Genomic DNA, 16227 nt, shown 5'->3' on the forward strand with positions numbered 1-16227 from the left:
TCCCAGTATGTTGTGGTCATTCAGGTGCCTAACTAATAGTTTTTTGAAACTATTGATGATCCCCGCTGAAACCAACGCCTGTGGAAGGGAGTTCCACATCCTTGCCGCTCTTATGCCGCGTACACACGATCATTTTTCGGCATGAAAAGAACGTTGTTTTTCAAAAACGTAATTTAAAATGATCATGATATAATTTTTCAGGTTCTGAAAAACGACCAAAAAATAATTCGAACATGCTGCATTTTTAACGTTGTTTTAAACAATGTCGTTTTTCGGGTTGTAAAAAATGATCGTGTGTGGGCTAAAACGACGTAAAAAACCTGCGCATGCTCAGAAGCAAGTTATGAGACGGGAGCGCTCGTAAAACTACCGTTCATAATGGAGTAAGCACATTCATTACGCTGTAACAGACAGAAAAACGCGAATCGTCTTTTACTAACACAGAATCAGCTAAAGCAGCCCAAAGGCGAATGGAACTTCCAGACCAGACCAGACCAATAAATAAAAGCAGCACACATCATACACATAAAGGCTGGTATACAATATGAGAAAATCAGGCGAACGATCTTCTGATTTTCTCACTGTTTCACAGCAAGTCGGAACCGAAGAAGAAAATAATGTATGAAAATTCTCGTACGACAAAGGCTTTTTTTTTTTATTATTGTTTCTGATCATGCGCAAACTTTTGTTTCTGATATTTTGTGTGAAAATCACATGAAAACGGTACACATTAAACGTAAATTGTTTATTCTGTTCATGTACCTGAAAAATTGTGGATTTTTTAGCTTGCAAAGTCTGAATCGGATGTCAAAAGTTGTGTACACACTATACGAAAATCAAACAATCATGCCTCGTATGCAATTTTTCTTCCGATTTTCTCATAGTGTGCACCCCCCCGTTACACATAAGCACACAATTAACCCCTTGATGATTGCCCCTTGATGTTAACCCTTTCCCAGCCAGTGTCGTAAGTGTATAGTATTATCACTGATCACTGTATTAGTGTCACTAGCAAGGTTAGTTAGTCAGTTAGTGACCCTCCCAGCCAGTGTCTGTTAGCACCATATTGCCCACCACACTATCACAGTCACACCATAACACACAATAAGTCGCTGATCGCCGTCATTACAGTATAGCGTCTAAAGCTTCTAAATTCCCATTATATATATATATAATTTTGGTCAAGTGGTTAAAGAAGAAGTATGGGAAACCCAAATAATAACATACATACTCATCTGGATGACTGCAGCATTGATCTACACCCCCACTACCAGCTCTACACCACTGTTTGCTTTGTTCTCGGGTCCACTCTGAGCATCAGTCACTGGCTCTCTACCCCTCCAGTGCTCAGGGAGAGGCTGGCTTAGGCTCTAATGCCCCGTACACACGATCGGTTTTCCTGTTGGAAAAAGTCTGATGAGAACTTTTGGTCGGGAATCCTGACCGTGTGTATGCTTTGACTTTTTCCAACAGGAAAACTGCTGGAAAAAGATAGGGAGCAGTATCTATTTTTTCCCGTCAGGAAAAAAACTGTTTGGAATTTCTGATCGTGTGTACAAATCCAGACGCGCAAAATTCCAACACATGCTCGGAAACAATTTGACCCATGCTTAGAAGCATTGAACTTAATTTTCTTGGCTTGTCGTAGTCTTTTACGTCACCGCGTTCTTGGCAGTCAAAAGTTCACCGAATTTTTGTGTGACTGTGTGAATGCAAGGCAGGCTTGAGAGGAATTCCGTCGGGAAAACCATAAGTTTTTTTTCCGACGGGAAAACCGCTTGTGTATACGGGGGATAACAGCACACTGAGAGGCTGAGCCAGCTTATTGGGATGTCAGCTGACAGCAGGCTTTATCCCACTGTAGGCTGATCCTGGGTCACAGGAGAGCACAAATAATGAACTTTTGTTACCCAAATGAAAGGTATGACCTAATAAGCTTTGGCCATACTTCCCATTTAATAATATATAAATATACATTTTATACATATAGATGCTTCAACAGATCTTACGGTATATCACATGTATCAATAGGCTGACATTAAAGAACCCATTCATACTTAGTTATACACTATTCTTGTTGAAAAAAATCCAAATATGGAAATTGTAGGAGAAATATTGCAAGCATTTTTTGATTCCAGGCATAACACCCTTTTACACCAGTGCTTTTTATTAAATTGAAAATCTGTTTTTCTAAGGCTCATAGAACTCAGAATCCTGTATAAAAAATCAATTAACAGAATTTGTCTCACTACATAAACTTTTACTGAGATCAGTCAGCCAGCGTGTTCAGTGTTTAATGGACCCCCTGTAGCATGGCTCATAGAGATCTGCAGCTGCCATGATAACAGATTACATTTTAAGATATTTCGAATTTCGTAGAGGAAGCATTTGCCAGTGAAATCCTGTTTAAACTACAGCTTTCGTGTGTATTGTATGCTTGATGCATTACTAAATTATGTATTATTTTGATTTCTATATTTTAAAGCGGAGGTCCGCACCCCAACCCTATGTAAAATTGAAAGTCAGCAACTAAAAATACTGTAGCTGTTGACTTTTAACATATGGACACTTACCTGTCCAGGGAGCCCAAGATGTTCTGCACCCCAGCCGACCGGCTGTTGGGTGCAGCCGCCATTCCTGGTCAGGGAACCCGGCAGTGAAGCCTTTCGACTTCACAGCCGGTTTCCTACTACACATGCGTGCTGTGCTTTGTAATTGGCGGGTGGAGGAAGGAGGAGGGGGGCCAAACTTCTGAGAGATAGCGCCGCTGCACCATCTCTGAAAGTGGGGAAGAGGACCTGTCAAAAACAGGTCCCTGTTCCCCCCTTTCCCTGAAAGGTGCCAAATGTGGCATCAGAGAGGGGGGGAGGAGACAAATAAGTGGAAGTTCTACTTTTGTGTGGAACTCCGCTTTAACAAGTGCAACAACTTCTGCTGGCCTCTACTATGTAGAGCAGGGGTGTCAAACTCAATTTCATTGTGGGCCACATCAGCAAGCATTATGATTGCCCTCAAAAGGGCCAGTTGTATCTGTTATGCCGCGTACACACCATCACTTTATGTGATGAAAAAAAGCGCTGTTTTTAAAAACGTCACTTTTAATGACCGTCTGTGGGGGAAAACGTTGTTTTATGTCTTCTGAAAAACGACAAAAAAAAATTGAAGCATGCTTCAATTTTATGTGTCGTTTTTCAAAACGTCGTTTTTTACTTCACAGAAATTGACCGTGTGTAGCAAAAAACGTTGTTTAAAACGACGTTTTTACACCCGCGCATGCCCAGAAGCTAGTTATGAAGCGAGCTTCAATGGAAAAACGTGGTGAACGTAACCTTGCTTTGCTAGAACATTGTGAGAAAAACGATGGTGTGTAGGCAATTTCGTCTTTGAAAATTGAAGTTTCAAAAACTTCGTTTTTTACTTCACAGAAAATGTCGTTTTTTTTCATCACATAAAGTGATGGTGTGTATGCGGCATAAGATTAGATGTCAAGCGCATCCCCTCCCCTTACATTGGATGTCAAGAGCCACCCCACCATCAGAAGTTGAGTCTCCCACTCTCCCTTACATCACAGTGCACCCCCTTTCCTTATGCTGCTGCTGGGAAGAAGGTGGATGCATTGCTTGAAAGCAGAAAGTAAGGGTCTGGAGGAAGACCAGAGGAAGGCTTTAGCTCTCCTGCAGCTGCAGGAAAGGTGCGAGGGCCACATGAAATGGTCTGGAGAGCCGGATTTGGCCCGTGGGCCTTGTAATTGACACCTGTGATGTAGAGTATAATCCAGGTAAAACTATATGTGTAAGTGCTGCATAAATAGTGGCCCAGATTCAGGTAGATTTGCCCATTACTTACACATGAGCTGCTCAGCTGAATTTCTCTGCGCTGGGGCAATTTAGCCAAATTGCCACCTGATTCAGGAATCGTTTGTTCAGTTAATTTGCTCCTGTTTAAGGCAAAGCTGAGGGCGCAAGGCCGCGCAAGTGAAAGTGGGTGTGCCCCTATGTAAATGAGCATTTTTCGGCTCAGCAGAGGTTTGCGTCGGGCGCGCGCATGCGCAGTTATGGCGCTTCCGTCTGCGCATGCGTCAAACTGCGCCTATCATACTTTCAGGGCAAATCCTGCTCAGCTGCTTGCACTGAGCAAATAAATAGGAGCAGACTTGCGCAGGTTCTTTGCTGAATTTCATCCTGCTTTTTCCAACCCCCCCCTGAGCAAGGTAATTTAGCCCATTTTGAAGAGATGGCACCTCCCAAAGGAACTAAAAAAAGAAAGGCCAACTTCGTGGCTGCGGAGATGGACATCCTAATTGCTGCACTCCTGCTCCATAAAGAAGTCCTATATGGTGCCCAGCGGGCAAACACCACCGTTGCCCAAAGGAGGGCTATCTATGAAGCCATAACCCTGGACATCAATGCCCTGGGTAATCAAGAGCGTTCCTGGGATGACATCCAGAAAAAACTTAATGACATGAGGCGCAGGGTCCGGGAGAAACTGGCTCTTATCCGCAAACATACCGGTGGCACGGGAGGTGGACCACGATGTAAGATACGACTAAATCAGGAGGAGGAGATTATTGCCCAAAGTCTAGTGCAGGAGCAGGTGGAGGGACTTGCAGGGTACGACTCCACTCCACAAGTGAACATGGAACTATTATTTTTTTTCATATCTGCTGTGCATCATGGGAGGGGGTAGAAGTGAACATATTTGGGGGTAGAAGTGAACATGTGAGAAGTGTGTTGCACCAGCAACATTTTTTTTTTTGGTGTCATCCACAGGTGGTGATGAGGATGATGAAGCTGGGCCGTCTTCGGCTGCGGGGCGACCCACGCCATCCATACCTGAGCCAGGGGTCCAGTCAGGCCCCATGGACATTATGGCAATGCTGGTACAGGAGGAGATCCTACCGGGGACAAGTATGGTGGAGGAAGTGGTTTTGGAGGAGGATTCCTTTTTCCTCATCCAGGAGGACTCTGGCTCCCTCCAGGAGGATACCACCATCCCTGATCAACCCACCACCCCCCCCGGCCAGCACGTCATCCCCCTCCAGGGCAAGCCCCTCCATTGTGGACCACTCCCCTTCTCCCTCTGTCCGTGCCCGAGCCTCTCCTCCCAGGAAGGCTCTGTCCAAAACCAGGGATATACCCTCCAGCCTCCGTCAGGGTCTGCTGGAGGAGCAGGCCCTGCAGAGCCGCCATATAGGGGCCATGGTGGGAGATGTTAGACGTATGGCGGACAGCATGGCATCCACCTCCACCTCTGTGCAGCATGCCCTCACCCTGCATGCAGACCGGGACAAACATGTCTCACGGAGCCTGGATGAACTAAGTGGCAACTCCAAGGCCATGGTCACCTGCTTGGTGGCTCAGCAGAACGCCCCCGCTTTATTAACCGCTGAGGTCAGCAGGATGGCAGCTGCGGTGGAGGCCAACACCGCTGCTGTGCAGGCCAACACCGCTGCTGTGCGGGAGGAGGGGAGAGTTACCCGCCGTCATCAGCGGAACACCACCACCCGCCAAATGCGGATGTTGGGCCAGACCAACACCATCCTCGCCCGCCTGGCCAACGCCATGGAGGGCATGCAGCCACCACCTGCGAGGAGTCTGGAAGTAGGGGTTGATACTCCTCCCCCCCCTTCATCCCCACCCCATGCCTCCTCCGCACCACGGAGATTGAGGAGCCGGAGCCGGGGCACCCTTGGCCCAAAGAAGAAAAAAAAAATTAATCTAATTAGACAAATTATTATATGCTCAGAATATGAGCTATTTTTGTTTATTATATGCTCAGAATATGAGCTATTTTTGTTTATTATATGCTCAGAATATGAGCTATTTTTGTTTATTATATGCTCAGAATATGAGCTTTTATATTTATTTGTAGTCCCTACACACGGTGAGGAGTGTATACTACAGTGTAACTGGTGTGTGAATGGGGGGGGGGGGGGCAGTCCTGCTGGAAAAGGGGTGTCACCCTCTGCCATGTGAAAGGTGTATGAATGGACAGCAACATAATTGGAGCCTTGACGCGGCGTTGCTGCTCCCTAATACCATGTGGTATTGTTGGGTCTAATCCAATTTGGGGTGCATGTGTCGTGTGTGTGCTAGGGACCACAGTGGTATGCATACATGCATTATACTTGTGACAAGATCAGGGTGTGTTTAATGTGCAAAGAGACGTTCCACAAGACCATTCCGGATTGCTCTTCCCTCAGAAGATCCGGTAGTGTTTATTGTGGGGGGGGGGGGGGGATTGCGTGGTTCTGGGGTAAGGTCATTGCGTAGCTCAATGTGCATGCCCCTTCTCTCAGCAAAATTGTGGAGAATACAACATGCCCCGATGATTTGGCACACAAAGTTGGGTGAATACAACAGGGTCCCCCCTGATTTATCCAGACATCTGAATCGAGATTTAAGGATGCCAAATGTGCGCTCCACCACCGCACGGGTACGTGCATGGGCTTTGTTAAATCTTTCCTCTCCTGGTGTTTGAGGGTTACGAAATGGGGTCATCATGTGAGGTCCCAGGGCATATGCTGCGTCACCTGGAAGGGAAAAGACAGGAGGATGTTAGTCGTGCATGTGCCCCTTGTGATGTCTGCATCATGGGGGGGGCAGTCATACCTGACACCCATGTCACTCACCAATCAGCCAGCTGTCTCCATACATGTTCTGGTCAAACTCGGTTGGGATGGGGCTGTGTCGGTAAATAAAACTGTCATGGCTTGACCCTGGGTGTTTGGCACGGACATGCCATATGAGGCCATGTGCATCCACAATCACCTGCACATTTATCGAATGCCAATGCTTCCTGTTGCAGTAGATATGCTCGAGGTGCCGGGGGGGGGCGTAGTGCCACATGGGTACAATCTATTGCACCCACAGTGTGTGGGAATCTGGCTATTTCATAAAAATCACTGATTGCCTTCTGCCGCAGGTCAGCCGTGGTTGGTTTGATAAATTGTGTGCCTATGCGTCTGAGTATTGCAGGGATCACTTGGTGCACACACCTGCTCATGCTGGATTGGGACATCCCCGCCACCATTCCACCTGTGCGCTGAAATGAGCCACTTGCCAAAAAATGAAGGGTTGCCACTACCTTCACCAGTGGCTGCAATGCCTGTCCCCGATGGGTCGGGCTGCTGATGTCATCCTGCAGGATTGTTAACAACTCAAGGATGACTTCAGGGCTGAAGCGAAACATGCGATACACCTCATTATCACTCATATCAAAAAGGTTGTAGCGCCCTCTGTAAATCCTCTCCCGTGCCCTCCTACGAGTCGGCTCAGTCAATAGAATATCAAGAACCATAGCTGCCCCTGGCATGTTGGTGCACAGATGTGAGGTCCCGAAAATGTGGGTGCTCTGCTTGTTCAGCTCGTCTGTCTAGGTGCTGCTGAAGTTGCGCGCTCCTGCAGCTGACATGTGCCTATCTGTTGCTAACTTGCCCCTGCTTTTAGAAGGAGCAAGTTTGCCCGGGGAAAAAAGCTTGCGCGCTTCCAGCGCAAGATGCGCCTCACACGCGCATGTTTCAGAATCATCGGCAGTACCTAATTTGCATATTAGCTGAGGGAATAACATGTTTGCGCAAGTTACACCCTGCGCAAAATTGCGCAAGAATTGCTCCGGAGCAGCGAGGCTGCGTGCGCGGGAAAAAGGCAGAATTTCAGGCTTAGCTGGTTTACAGAATCAGCCGCAAATTTGCCTGGGAGCAAATCAGTACTTGCGCGGCGCAAATCACACTTGCTCCCGCACAAGTGCTTCTTGAATCTGGGCCAATGGAGCTATATAAGTAATAAATAAAATAAATAAACTGTAGCACATTTGGGGGTTCCAGGAAGGTAGCTGTGGCTGATGCTTGCTTTCTGACCTTCTCCAGATCACTCCTCACTCCTTTACCTTGGTTCCTTTGCTATGTATTGTTATTCATTGATTTATCTATTTGCGAGATGATCCAATAGCCATATGATGAAACATACAGTGATAGAAATAGAGAAAAAGCTGATCGATAATCTATAGATAAGAAAATTCCAGCTGATTTGTAAAGTAACTCTTCTTTCCATTCAGGCCAAAGTAATAGGGTTACTTACACTCACCTGCCAATTTATTAGGTATGTCTTGCTGGTTTGACCTCCTTTTGCCTTCAGATCTGCCCTAATTCTTCGTATAGATTCAACAAGGTGTTGGAAACATTCCTCAGAGATTTTGGTCCATGTTGACATGATAGTATCAAGCAGTTGCTGCAGATTTGTTGCCTGCATATCCATGATACAAATCTCATGGACTTGTGACTTTTTTAACCTCGCCTACAATGTAACTATATGTAACTATGTAAGATGGGTACACTGTAGTCATAAAGGGATGGACATGGTCAGCAATAATACTCAGGCAGGCTGTGGCATTTAAATGATGCTCAATTGGTACTAAGGGGCCCAAAGTGTACCAAGAAAATATCCCCTACCCCACACCATTATACCCCTACCACCAGCCGGAACCGTTGGTACAAGGAAGATTGGATCCATGCTTTCATGTTGTTTTCACCAAATTCTGACCCTACCATCTGAATGTTGCAATTTAAATTAAGACTTATCAGACCAGGCAATGTTTTTCCAATCTTCTATTGTTCAATTTTGGTGAGCCTGTGTGAATTGTAGCATCAGTTTCCTATTCTTAGCTGTCAAAAGTGGCACCTGGTGTGGTCTTCTGTTGCTGCAGCCCATTTGCTTCAATGTTCGATGTGTTTTGCATTCAGAGATGGTATTCTGCATACCTTGGTTGTAACGAGTGGTTATTTGAGTTACTGCTGCCTTTCTATCATCTCAAACCAGTCTGCCCATTCTCCTCTGACCTCTGACATCAATAAGACATTTTCGTCCACAAAACTGCCGCTCACTGGATATTTTTTATTTTTTTGGGCCATTCTCTGTAAACCCTAGAGGTGGTTGTGCATGGAAAACCCAGTAGATCGTCAGTTTTTGAAATACTCAGACCAGCCTGTCTAGCACCAACAACCATGCCACGTTCAAAGTCACTTAAATCCCCTTTCTTCCCTATTCTGATGCTCGGTTTGAACTTCAGTAAGTTGTCTTCATCGCATCTAGATGCCTAAACGCATTGAGTTGCTGTCATGTGATTGGCTGATTAGCAATTTGTGTTACTAAGCAATTGAACAGGTGTACTTAATAAAGTGGCTGGTGAGTGTATATGCTCACCTATTCTTCACTCCCTACCATTTCACTTAGTCCCTTACAGATATGGTTGAGCATGCGACTCACTCACCTTCTCCCATGTGACAGCACTGGACCTTTTGATAGGCTTATCACTGTTACATTGGGATACTAAGGAGGCTACAAAGCCCTGTGTAAGTTCCTACAAGTCAGTTTGGAGCTAACACAGAACATTCACTCCAAAGTCCCAATGGCTGAATTAAATGGCATGGAAGCAGGGAAAGGGGAGTATATGCTGCTAAGAAGGGGGAAGTTTCATTGACAACTTTAACTTGGGCAAAGGAAAAACTCACTTCAAGTTGCTTTCTCCTGTTATTTTAATTAGCGATCATAAAAGCACACTTTTCTAGCTCTCCAACACAGGGGAAGGCAACTCATCCTTTATGGACCATGACTATAGCAGAGCTGGAAAGGAAAGGAAACAAGCAATGTAACCGCAGTAGGGCTCTTCCACGTGAAAATAGACCTGCTTAACCACTTACCCCCCGGAACATATTGCTGCCTAAAGACCAGAGTACTTTTTGCGATTCGGGACTGCGTCGCTTTAACAGACAATTGCGCGGTCGTGCGACGTGGCTCCCAAACAAAATTGGCGTCCTTTTTTTCCCACAAATAGAGCTTTCTTTTGGTGGTATTTGATCACCTCTGCGTTTTTTATTTTTTGCGCTATAAACAAAAATAGAGCGACAATTTTGAAAAAAATGAATATTTTTTACTTTTTGCTGTAATAAATATCCCCCAAAAATATATAAAAAAACATTTTTTTTCCTCAGTTTAGGCCGATACGTATTCTTCTACATATTTTTCGTAAAAAAAATCGCAATAAGCGTTTATTGATTGGTTTGCGCAAAAGTTATAGCGTTTACAAAATAGGGGGTATTTTTATGGCATTTTTATTAATATTTTTTTTACTAGTAATGGCGGCGATCAGCGATTTTTTTTTCGGTATTGCGACATTATGGCGGACACTTCGGACATTTTTGACACATTTTTGGGACCATTGGCATTTTTATAGCGATCAGTGCTATAAAAATGCATTAGATTACTATAAAAATGCCACTGGCAGTGAAGGGGTTAACACTAGGGGGCGGGGAAGGGGTTAAGTATGCCTGGGTGTGTTCTTACTGTGGGGGGGGGGGTGGCCTCACTAGGGGAAACACTGATTTTCTGTTCATACATTGTATGAACAGAAAATCAGCATTTCCCCTGCTGACAGGAACGAGAGCTGTGTGTTTACACACACAGCTCCCGTTCCCCGCTCTGTACCGAGCGATCGCGTGTGCCCGGCGGCGATCGCGCCCGCCGGGCACACGCACGGGAGTCGGGGGCGAGCGGGGAGCGCACGCGCGCGCCTCCGGCGGCGCGCACGCGCCCCCTAGTGGCGGCTATACGATAGGACGTATAGCTACGGGCTCTCGCCCAGGAGAGCCGACCTGCCGCCGTATAATGACGGTGGCTGGTCGGCTACTAGTTAAAGGTAAAAAAAATTGCAAGAATAAATTAAAGCGCTATTAAACCCAAAACCAGAAATGTAACATATGACAGTTTACCAATCATTGGATATGGTGGCTGCATTTGTTTTCTAAGCACTTTCCCTCTGTTTTCACCTTGGGATCTGGCCACTGTGGCCAGTACCACAACTACTGTATTAAAGTACCTCCACTCTGGATGAAGGAGCAACAGAGACAACTTTGGACAGCAGCATTGTCAATCTGAGGAGAGGGGAGGGGAGTGTTAGATGTACTAGCAGATTTAAATACACAAAACAAATTTAAACCAAACTCCAGCTAACACGAAGCAGTTACAACAAACATTTTTTTTTTTTTTCCTGTAGGGATAAAGATTTCACACAAGTGAATATAAGCTGCAGGACAGCTTGTTCTGTTAAAAAACAACAGACTTATGCTTGGTACACACAGGCTTTTTTTTTTTCAACCCAGTGGGCTAAAACAAATTAAAAAATAAGGAACTCGTTGTACTATGTGATGTTAGTACAGCAATCTCCCTGTGCTGAGATGTTGTGGTCTGACAGGGCAACTGACACTACCCCTCCCCCCAAGCAGAACAAACCAATCAGCGATGGCTGCCAGCACTGATTGGATGACGGTTTTCCATTATGCCCATTTCAAAGTGCTGTACACCTTGGCTGAATGTCAGACAATTGTTGAATTTTCACTGTTATACAAGCTGTACACTCACTACTTTGAAGTGTAGCAAAGTGTTATTTCTTCAGTGTTGTCACATGATGTATAATAAAATATTTACAAAAATGTTAGGCATGTACTCACTTTTGTAAAACACTGTATATACTGTATCATAGTTTGTAGACGCTATAACTTTCACACCAATTACTATATTGTACACCTAATGGGATTTCTTTCTACCAAAGACATGTAGCAGAATACATTTCGGCCCAAATTTATAAAGACATTGGGCCAGATTCAGAAAACACTTACGCTGGCGTATCTACAGATACGCAGCGTAAGTGTAGAGATGCGCTGTTGTATCTATGCGCCTTATTCACAATACTAGATACGCCTGAAATATGACTTCTTCCGACCAACGTAAGTCTTAGTACGCCGTCGTATCTTGGGTGCATATTTACGCTGGCCGCAAGGGGCGCTTCCGTCGATTTACGCGTCGAATATGCAAATGACCTACATACGCCGATTCACGAACGTACTTGCGCCCGTCGTATTAAGCTACGCCGTTTATGTAAGGCTTATGTGTGGCGTAAGTTTACCCCTCATAAAGCAGGGGTAAGTCATGTTAAGGTATGGACGTCGGAACAGCCGTCGATTTTTACGTTGTTTACGTAAGTCGTACGTGAATGGGGCTGGGCGTAGGTTACATTCACGTCGTTGCCATTGAGCCGTCGTATCTTAGGGCGTAAATTCAACATGATTCTGAGCATAAGCCGTTCGTACGGCGCTTCATTTACATGGGGTCACGATTCATTATAATACAACACGCCCACTACCAGCCTACTTTGAATTAGGCGGGCTTACCCCGGCCGATTTACGTTACACCGCCGTAACTTAGGGAGCAAGTGCTTTGTGAATACTGTACTTGCCTCTCTATGTTACGTCAGCGTAGCGCATATGAGATGTGCTACGCCCGCACAGAGATACGCCGATCTCTGTGAATCGGGCCCATTTTTTTTTTATTGCATATGTTTTATAACAGAAAGTAGAAAATATTGTTTTTTTTTCAAAATGTTCGGTCTTTTTTTGTTTATGATTTTTTTTTAAAAACACAGTGGTGATCAAATACCACCAAAAGAAAGCTCTATATGTGGGAAAAACAAGGATATATTTTCATACATGTACAGTGTTGAATGAGCAGGCAATTTCCAGCTAAGGTAGCAAAAAATTATTTGGTCATGAAGGGGGTAAAACCTTCTGGTGGTCAAGTGGTTAAAGGAGAAGTATGGGAAACCCAAATACATACATACGCACCTAGATGGCTGCAGCATTGATCTACACCCCCACTGCCCGCTCTACACCACTGATCGCTCTTCTCTGGTCTGCTCAGCCTTAATTTTGTATTTTTTTAAATCATACTTACCTAGGTCTGGTGCTCTGTTCCTTGATAGCTCTAATACCCCATGTACATGAAATCCGAAAATCAAACTTCAGAACATCCATTTTATTTTTGCATGCTAGTCGTAAATCAAACCTGAAGAGTTTACTAAAGTTAAGAAAATTCTCGTACAACAGAATAAAAAGTCAGAAGTGATGTCATGTGTTGTAGTGTATTTGTATATTCGGACAACAACTGTACCGATTAAATGAAAATTGTACGATCTAGTATCGTACGAGAAAATTGTCGTGCATGTCTGATCAATTAATATTGGATGAGTTGTGATTGGCTCTCAAAAGCTCTGTATTAACGATTTGATTATTGTACGATCGCATCGAGAGCAGTATTTTTTGTCCGATTTTTTGATCGTGTGTACTGGCCATAAGACTGAGGACTGAGTGATCAAACACCGCTGATTGCTCAGTTCTCATGAGAGCAGAGAGTTGGTGACTGTCAGTCACTGCTGTCTGCTCGTCCCCCCAAACCCATAGCTCCCAACTATCCCTTATTTTGAAGGACTGTCCCTGATTTGGAGCAATGTCCTTTCCTGTCTCTTTTCCCTCCTCATTTTGGTCTGATCTATAAAGTTGTATAAAAAATGTACTTTTTATCTTTCAAAAAGTGTTTCCCAGTGCTAAACCTTTCATCCAAATTCTAAATTGCTGCATTTGTAAATTTTGAAAGCCAATATAAAGGAATAGTAGCGGTAAAAAAAAAAAAAGCCCTTGTGGAATTGATAAACCTTTTTTTTATTAATTCTCCTTTAAGGGGGTGTGACAGGGGGCGTGTCCTATGCCTACATACGTTTGCTAGTAGGTGTCCCTCATTCCCATCTTAAATTGTTGGGAGGTATGCAAACCTATAGCTCCCAACTGTCCCTCCCTGATTTGAAAAAAAGTCCCTCTGTCCCTCATTCCTCCTAATTTGTCCCTCATTTTGGTCTGATCTATATACGTGCAGATAAAATTCAATTTGTATCTATCAAAAAGTGTTCTCAGTGATAGACCTTTCATCTGATTTCTAAATTGCTGCATTTGTAAATTACAAAAGCCAATATGAAGAAATAGTAGTGGTAAAAAAAAACTTTTTTTGTGCAATTATCCTTTAAGGGGGTGTGGCAAGGGGTGTGTCCTATGCCTGCATACTTTTGCTGATCGGTGTCCCTTATTCCCATCTCAAAAAGTTGGGAGGTTTGCAAACCCCCCACGCTCACTGGAGTCCTGGTCTGTGGAAGGGGCAGGAGTGGCAGGCTCAGGCTCTCAGGCTGAACCAGGTGGGGGTCCAGGCTCCTGGGTGAATCGGGACCATATTCTTTAGCCCGCTGTCAGCTGAAAACGTGTCATGTGAGTGCAGAAAAAACTGCCCCCCTGTTATACACATCACAACCATGAGCTTTGGCTGTACTTCTGCTTTAAGTGTTGCATTTTTAATAGTCCTTTACATCTGTTCAAAATGAGGGACAACTATCAAGGAAAGAGGGATTTAAAGGGGTTGTAAAGGTTTGTTTTTTATTTTCTAAATAGGTTCCTTTAGCTAGTGCATTGTTGGTTCACTAACCGTTTCCTTCGATTTCCCTTCTAAATGTTTTTTTTTCTGTCTGAATTTCTCACTTCCTGTTCCTCCTCAGTAAGCTTGGCCCCATCATCCGAGCCGTTCTGGCTGGGGGTTAGTGAGCGTAATCGCCCCCTTCCTTGGGACTACATCCCAGTGAGGAGACGCTGTGAACACAGCGTCTCACCGCAGGGATGTAGTCCCAAGGGAGGGGGTGAGCACACTGACTAACCCCCAGCCAGAATAGCTTGGATGATGAGGGCAAGTTTACTGAGGAGGAACAGGAAGTGAGAAATTCAGACAACATTTAGAAGGGAAATAGAAGGAAAGGGTAAGTGAACCAACAATGCACTAGCTTAAAGTGGTTGTAAACCCACTTTTTTGACTTTTGCCTACAGGTAAGCCTATAATACGGCTTACCTGTAGGTATAAAGAATATCTCCTAAACCTGTACGGTTTAGGAGATATTCCCCTCGCAATGCGCCGCTGATTGCAGCGGCGCATGCGCAGGGGGGATCCTCGGCTGAAGGGCCGGCCCCGCCGACTAGGGTTGCCAACTCATCCCTTTAAAACAGAACACATATTAATTACACAGGTTCTGTGGCTGATTAAGGAGGTAATTAAACTCACTTGGTGCCTTATTTGCATTAAATTGGCCTCAGAACCTGTGTAATTAATATGTGTTCTGTTTTAAAGGGATGAGTTGGCAACCCTACCGCCGACCCATGCCGGAAAGGAAATCTCCCGCGCACATGCGCAGGAGTGACGTCATCACCGCTCCAGCCAATCACATCGCTGGAGCGGCGATACCCGGAAGACGCGCTTGGCTCGGCGTGGACCAGGTAAATTCCCTACCTCGTTCCGAGGTAAGTATTTCATAATGAGCTAATATGCGGTGCATACTAGCTCATTATGGCTTTTTCCTTGCAGGTGTAAAAAAAAAAAAAAAATTATATGCGGGTTTACAACCGCTTTAAAGGAACCTATTTGGAAAATAAAAAACAAACCTTTACAACCCCTTTAATTCCAAATGAAGGATAGGTTAGGAGTTAATGACTTTATTACTTCAGAAAAGAATTACAAATAAAATCAGTTTCACTAAATGGCATTGCATATTTGTGAATCCAAGCTGTGGGATATAAAAAAAAAAAGTAAAACCATTTGCCAAGCTTCTCGAAAGACAGACAGCTCGACTATACAAAGACATTGCAATCTAACATGAGTGACTGTTGCCTTAGAGACAGAACATACAACACAAGACAGGAGGTGAGGACAAGCGGAGACAATAGACAAGGCAACAACTTCCACAGACAGAGAGGGAGGGGGGGTTCCAGAACACTTCAGGCCTGCAGAGAACTGGGTCAGGTGCAGTGATTTACTGTTCTCCTTCCAGCAGAAGCACACATTAAATCAGACCACTTGTAGCTTAATGATAGAATCAGTAATGTGGAAGCGGCGTATTTGTTTATCAGCAGTGTTGCTCGCAGCCTTTTCCAGCCTTCTTTTTGTGAGCACTGATTTCAGAGACATTTAAAGGAGAACTTTAGTTAAGGAAAAAAAAAAGTTGTTGAGAGCCTTGATTAAACTTCAGTCTTTGATCACCTCTAGTCCCCTGCTGTTCCTTTTTAATCACCGCCATCGATTGTGGATGCATCCACTTTGACTTTGCACGTACTTTGTCATTAAACTAGCAGCAAGCATAAAACTTGCCAAACATCCTTTCCAGCAATTACAAAACGCAGAACAGGTAAGAAATTATTTTTACGGCTTATGTGTTGTTAAAGTTTGTGTTTTGCCTGTGTTTTCAGTATATTAGATACTTTTATAACCGATACATTTTATCCTGTTTGTACTGTGAATGTTTAAACTTTATTGTCAG

The 16227-nt window shown here is 44.4% G+C and overlaps 1 protein-coding gene across 1 annotated transcript in view; it reads left to right on the top strand.

The window, feature by feature from the left end:
- Window positions 1-15562: 15562 nt before the first annotated feature.
- The window catches only part of LOC120928243, a 140913-nt gene continuing 140248 nt past the window's right edge, over window positions 15563-16227 (top strand). The window contains exon 1 of the mRNA XM_040339351.1: window positions 15563-16095. The gene's annotated coding sequence lies outside the window, so the exon portion shown is untranslated. The remainder of the gene's footprint in view (window positions 16096-16227) is intronic.

Source organism: Rana temporaria, chromosome 2 (assembly GCF_905171775.1).
Source record: "Rana temporaria chromosome 2, aRanTem1.1, whole genome shotgun sequence".
Classification (NCBI taxonomy): Eukaryota; Metazoa; Chordata; class Amphibia; order Anura; family Ranidae; genus Rana; species Rana temporaria.